Below are 7,424 nucleotides of genomic sequence, written 5' to 3'. Positions count from 1 at the left end.
TAACATCTGATGAAGTAGACTGTTGCCTGCAAAAGCTCACGCTGCTGAAGCAGTTAGCCTTTCCAGGTGCCACCCTGCCCTACCTTCTGCCACACGCAATAAGAAGTTTGTTTTTCAAGAAACTAGAATATGATACAATAAGGCTGGTGAGACCTCAGCTGTCAGATCTGTTTAGACTCCCAGTAGAACTGATTCACAAAAGAGGTACAGTTTTCGTTAATCTAGATATGCCCTGTACATTATACGGGACCAAGTGGAAAGAGGTTACTTTGCTTTACTCTTAATCTAGTGGGGAATGCTAACAACATGGAGCGCACATCTCCAAGAAGCTTTCTTTGTGTTGAATGGAGAAATTGGATGGCATGTATTATCTTTCTAACTGGCAACAGAGTTTTGAGGGATGCTGAATGGTTTACAGACTAGGAACAGTGAATCTTGGAAGTTAAACTGGATGCATCGAGAGATTTAATAAAGATACATGTTGACTTCTTTCATTTCTAACCACCTACCTCACAACACTACTCTGAGATATACAAATCGAAACCTGTAGGCTTTTGTCTGAGAAAAAAAAATAGATATATTTCCCCCAGATGATGTAATTAACCATTCAGACATGGCTGAAAATAATAAATTCAGCAATATAAGGATCTGGCTTGAAAGAGAAATGACAAGATATGGTGAATGAAAGGAATCTAGCCTTTGGCGGTAACTCAGCCCAAGGATGATTTGCATTTGATTTCAGCTCTGGGACAGGCGAGAAAATCCCCTACAGTCACCAAGTATGTTGTAGCCCCTGTGGGAAGGTTTCTCTGGCAAAGGTCATTCTTGCAGTCTTTGCTTTGATAAAGTTTTTGAGTGTGAGGAAAGGCTTCATTTCATGCCTCCTCGTTTGATTTTTTTTCTAAATGGTCCCTGATTCTTTCCAGTCTGTGCTTTACAATCCCTCCATAATTAGTGCAAAATCATGGTTTATTGTTGACAAGTGGCATAAAGAAGCTGGGCAGATGAAGAGAGGCAGACTGCCCAGAGTCCTGTAGCACGTCAATCCCAGTAACCCTCAAGGGTTTTAGTGCACACAGCTAATACTCAGAAGTTATTTGAATCCCTTTTTACAAGTGAGATTACAGTTTAGCAATCTATACAGCAGATCTGCAGCCTATGGAAAAACAATGGGAGTTAGATTCTCAAAGGCTGATGTGTGCAATGACATACATGCTCCCATCAATGTGAACCTCACCTATACACGCCTCTCAGTGTAGCAGCATGTCCCGCAAAGACATGCAAACCCTTAATGCATATCGATGTGCTTTCTGATGCGTGCCTCCATGCGGTATGCACAAATCCATCAGTGTGCAATCACATTCCCGGCTTGGGGAATATAGAACCAAAGTGACAACCTGCATTGCAATGCATGGGAGATTTTAAAAAGCTGGAAAATCTCATGCCTCTTTTATCCAGAGCATAAAAAAAGAGACAGTCCGAATTAGGGGCTGGAAACACAGTTTCCCTAAGGCAGGTTATTCTGTCATTGATCACTCTGGGATATCCCATCCAGGACAGTGCCGGATACTGCTGGAGAGCAGACAGGGATGGATTCAGCTGCCTGGTTGCAGTATGTGGCAGTCTTAGGTTCCTACTTTGCTGCAGTGATCCCTGATGCTTATGATGGTCACTGCTCACTGTGCCTGCTGTATATTCAACATTTTTATGGGAAATCCAACCAAAGAGGAGGGGCTATGAACATCTGAATACTACTAATGGAGCGAAATACAGTTCAGCACCCCCCATTTCCCTGCGAAGAGAGGAAATCCATTGCTCTTGGGAAGGGGAAAAGGGGAGATTTTCCACCAAATCTAGGAATAACCAGGGGACACTTTGGATACCAGGTACAATTTGGAGCATCTTATTTCTAATTTGGGGCTGCCTATAACCCCAGAGGGCCACTCTGGCAGCTGGAGATGGGGCCGGGCGTGACAGCCCTCTGATTCCAAGTACTCCCTCTTTAGCTTCCCAGTAGTGAGTGTGACAAGAGTGGAATAAAATTACTGTGTCAACTTGATGGATCCATTAGGCTACTCAAGAGGAGGACATGTCACAGCAGACTCAAATTCAGTCTTTATAATATTGTCTTCACCCCAGAGTTCTCGTTCCTAGGCTGCAGCCCGCTGACATGAAAGTGCCACTGCTTCTGGTAGAAGAATTGCTTTAGCCTTTCTGCCTGCGAGCTCTTTATGTCTGTCCTGCTGCTTGTGTTACCATCAGAAGAGTCTCTTTAAATGCCAGAAATCCTGGGTTTTGTGCAGTGAAAGCCCTGTAATTCTTACTCTGGTCCTCTGACCTGCTACAAACAATCCCAGCCCCGGGACAAGGACAACAGAACCCCCCTGTTTGGCACCTGCAGCCCCCAGCTCGGATACCTTAGACACATAATTAATGACCTACAACCCACCCCAGAAAAGGATGAGTATCTCAAGGTATCCACGGTGGACAATCCTGCCCTGTCTTACAGAGACCTCCAAAACTCAACTAGAATTTCTCATGCAACAGACTAACTAACCCCCACCGACCCCATTGCCTGCTGCCCCCCAACACCAATGCACACCATCACTGGGCCAAATAACTAGGGGCATCTAGACATGTACTCCAGAGTGGAGGGGGGTGCCTCTAATTAAAGCGCCTGCTGCGTCATGTGTGTTCAGCATCCCACACTTCAAAACGATGGTGGGGGTGCTTTAACCAAATGACAAACTTTAGTTAAAGTGCCCCCGCTGCCATTTTGAACAGCGGGGATGCTGCATACGTGTCACATGGAGGCTGCTGGAGCATGCTAAGTAGCACGCTCCAGGAGACTCGCAGCACACGCGATTAATCGAGTATGCTCTGATGCAGACTAATTAGCGTGCATCAGAGCAGAGGCCCATCACATGGATAGGTGCCTGAGGAGCCTAACAGCTGAGGTTCATTCACCTGCAGCAATACCAACATCACCTGCTTGCGGCACCCCTCTGCTGTCCACATTGGAGAGATGGGGTGATCGCTACGTGTGGGATTGAATGATCTCAGCTGCATAAAGAAGCAAAGGCCTGTGGCAAAATACTTCGACCTCCTTGGTCTAATAATAAAGGTTTCATTTTTGGAAACATGAGTTCTAGCTTTTTGGATTTCTTTTTGTCTCAGACCAACAAGGCTAACAAATACATCCCTGAAACATGGAAGATGTTGAATTTTAGTGAACTTTAGATTTTAAATTTCTTTGCAGAACAAGAAAGATTTTTAAACCTCCCTACCTGCCATCGGACACCTCCAGGGCAGAAATCCTACCTGATCTACACAACGAACACAGAGCAACTCAGAGACATGCTCATGGACCCAGAGGGACAGCTTTTCCATCTCCAGCTCCCTCTGTGCAAAAATGAAGTTTATTTCCTACCTATGGGGACTTTTTACCATCTTTAATTTTGTGTGCAGTGATGTGTGCAGTGACATATATGCACCCATCCATGTGCAACCCAGAGCCTGATGAAGGGCCTTGAAGCCTGAAAACTTGCAGAATAAGAGATTTTTATGAGACCTAGTTCATTTAATAAAAGGTGTCATTTTGGAACCATAAATTCTAGCTTTTTTGGATTTCAACCTCCCTGGACATTTTTGGCCTCAGGATTGCTATTCTCAGGCCGCAACATAGTTTGAACAGGACATGGAGAAACTAGAAATGCTCCATAGACTGAATTAAGTATGATTTGAACAGGGACTATGGATCCCTATCCCATTACCTGGATTAACTTTTGTGACTCCTTTGTTCCTATGGGTTTTGGTTCCTTACATCTCCCAGCACTGCTCCCCTGCCTCCTTCCCCGTTTCCTCTCCCTCCGCCCTTCTCACCTGTTGTATTAAAATCACTCACTCCACTTTATATATATACTACTCTATGCTTGTCCTTTACAGCATCTGATTAAATGAGCTTGAGCTCATGAAAATGTATGTTAAATATCTCTTCTTTAGGTAGTCCGTAAGATGCATATCTACACCTGCCTCCTGCCTTTTCCAATGTTCCTTTTCTGTCTCTATACAGCAAAGAAAAGATATAATGAATTTGAAACACCAGCTTGATTCACACAGAATAAAATATACTGCTTGGGAGGGGGGAAAAAAAAGGCACATGAATATTTTTATTATTTTATCAACTCCTACTTCCTTGCTTACGTATTACACCATTCACCTTTATAGTGCTTTGCAAAAAAAAAAATTGAACAACTGGAATTTTGATGTAAAATACTTCCCCTATCAGGCATGTTATCAGCCCTGCACAAAACTTTACGTGAGCTGACTGTTTAAATGCAAATGTGCATTGAGAGAATGTCTGGTCTCTAGGAAACACTTTTTGTTCTGCTTTTGTTCGTTAAAAATAATCACCACAAACATTAGGTTTTAATCATCTTCCTTATAAACACTCTATTCTTGGTTCTTGCTAGGCTTCTTAGTGTTTATGTACTCCCCCAGTATAATGCAGCAAATGATACCAAGAAAGAAGGAAATATTCACCGAGCGCATATACCAACCTATTGTTATGCTTCACAGTGGAAATAAGCTAGGACTGGAGAACAGGCTGGGAAAAACAAATCTGAATTGACACAAAATGGGCAAGATTATCTAATAGGTCTTTTCAGTGTATGGTTCCAGGTGGCATTCGGTTGCGCTGGGATTCAATCCGACTGAGCCCATGCGCTGCAACAATTTGGTGACCCGTGATACTGTTCAGACAAAACTTTCATTAAAGAAAAGACTGTCTATCCTGATGGTCTAAGTGATATCCTTCCAAATTTAAAAGCATATACTGATGTCCTCATAAGCTTGCCAACAGACAGGTATGAAGCAATATGGGTATATTAGCTTATTCCTTTTTTGGGCTGTTCACTGAAGTGTACTGATGACACCAATATGTGTTTTCAGCTGATTATTAGAGCTGGACTGTGTGATCAGGTACTGTGGATGGGGCACACATAGAGTGTTGGCAATTTTCTGAATCCATTTCTAATTATTGGGCAAAGTGGCAATGGAGATTTTATCCTGAAGTGTTTTTATCCAAGGTGACCCACCATATAAGCCCATGCAGGAAGCAACATGCTTCTGCATGCATTTCACTTTAAATAACAGAGCAGTCCCTTTCAGTAGAAGGTAGCCTCCAGGAGTACCATCACATCACTAAATGAAGCTGTAATCTGAGAAGACACAAAGCAAAATGGATGAGGCAAAGATTGTATCTTATACATTTCCAATTTCTTTTGATAAAAATTCAGGCTTTCCTTATTTATTTATTACACAGGGCTGGTTTATGAATATTTGAAAATCCAAAGCACAGAGAGTGAGCAGGCCGGATATTTCAGGAATTATGACCAGATTGAAAATTACAGCTCGCTGAAGCCCCGTTATTTGTCATCAGGCAGTACTTTGAGAGCTATCTTATCTTCCAAAGCAACTTTTCTGAATTATGTACACACATTTGACACTATTTCTTTCCTCTACATGCCCTGAAACTAACTCCAATGCTTTTTGAGGGACCATTTAGGAATTGCAAGTGAACAATAAGATGAGGCAATGAAAACCCAGTGCCTCTATAAGCAGAAATATGATAAAACCACTATCAAGCCAAAGGGTTTTACCAGAAAAGGCCACATGGTGGAAAAATAGTCTTGGTGTAAAAAGCCGGCGGGCCTAGAAGTCAGGAGATCAGGGCTTTATTTCCAGCAATGCCCCAAGCTTCTTTGTGATATTGGGCAAGTGAAAAACTCCATCCGTGTTGGAGTACTACCACACCGTGTGTCAGCCATGGGTGCAGGCATCTCTGTGCATAATCCAACTGCATGTGCAAAGGAAGATAGGGAGTGCTTGCTACTGTTTCAGAATATCTAACGAATAGATACGCATGCAAAGATCAGTATTTGTGCCTGCTGCTACCTGTTGGCCACCGTAGATTATAAGAGAGTTTTAGGCCATGCACACAAGTCTCAGTGCTTGGTGTTTGCATGGAGGTATCCATGCGCGCACACACATTTGGAAGTGTCTGCACCCATCGTGGCCATCAACAGATGGTGTACAACACTTTTCACTTTCTCTAAAGTGTGCATAAAACTCAATGGCACTCCCTTGTCTACCATTGACCAAGGAATTTGGTGTGGGATTTCTTCATCATCACACAGCCTCTGTGGGTCATCTATTTGGTGGACCTTTTCATCAGCTATGAGCATTGACTATCCATCCTCCTATGTTCTCTATCCCAAAATGTAAGATGCACTCCAGGGAGCCAGGAGAGGTGGGTTTGAGTCCCTCAGGTTGAGGAGATCCTACAACCCAGGTGTCCCCACCACTGAACTACAAAGTTCATTCGGGCTCATGACTGAACTTGACCTCTTAGCAAGGTCAAAAGCCCAAATTTAGGCACATGGGGAATTCTGCGGGACTGGACAGAGGCACTGAAAAGTAGGTGCCTAAGGGGTTTCACAGCTACTGAAGTGGGTCTGGTCTGGATTACCATGCGACTTGGTCACTTAATTTTTATTTACACCCTGTTTAAGATGAAGAACAGGTTATTAATGCATAATGACAGTTCCAAAAAATGCAAGACTGTTAAATAGTACCTCTTGTACCAGCAAGCCTGTTTCGGCTAGTTGATCTATCTAAGTCTGGGCCTCAACAAACTCTATCCGCTAGATGCAACATCGGCTCCTATTCTATATCACTTTTCTTTAGACCAGTGCCAACAACGAATAGCAATTTCTTCTTCCCTGACTCCTCGCTACTAAAGGCAACAGGATCCAGTAAATCATGCACAATTTAGCCAGTCAAGCTGCCTTTGAAAATGTGGCTATTCAGCCATTCCACTAACTACAGAGCCATTTGGAACAGCTCTAACTATAATTAAGCGTTCAATTTGTTTGCATTTTTTATGATAGGTTGCTGAGCATTTTCAGTGTCCCAACTAATTTGCCAATAAAACATGCCATGTAAAAGTAAGTAGTGCATTGTGTTGAAGATAAATTGTTATTTGAGATCCAGCATATGTAGAGTAAAATTCAAATGTGCTGTGTTATAGAGGGAATATAAATGCGATACAAAATGAATCAGTGGTCTGCTGTATTGGAATATGCTACTGGAAAGATAGTCCAGGTTTTATCTGTTCAACTGCCAATTTAAAATGGTCTATTTATCACTTTTATAATCCCATTATGTATCAGTTTTCCTACTGCAGAAGATAAAGTGTGTGTGAGTTCGTGCCGAATTATATAAGGACTGAATTAAGCACAGGCTCAGACCTGGATGTTCAATTTAAAACTTTTATTGTTTCACAAAGTCATAAACTAAGGAGGTCTGTTGGTTCACGAGGTTCCCAAATCAGGCCCTTGCTTTCTAACCCAAAGGCTAGGTGC

This window comes from Gavialis gangeticus, unplaced genomic scaffold (genome assembly GCF_001723915.1).
Source record: "Gavialis gangeticus isolate Ggan-Ray unplaced genomic scaffold, GavGan_comp1, whole genome shotgun sequence".
Taxonomy (NCBI): domain Eukaryota; kingdom Metazoa; phylum Chordata; order Crocodylia; family Gavialidae; genus Gavialis; species Gavialis gangeticus.
Note: the sequence above shows the minus strand (reverse complement) of the source record.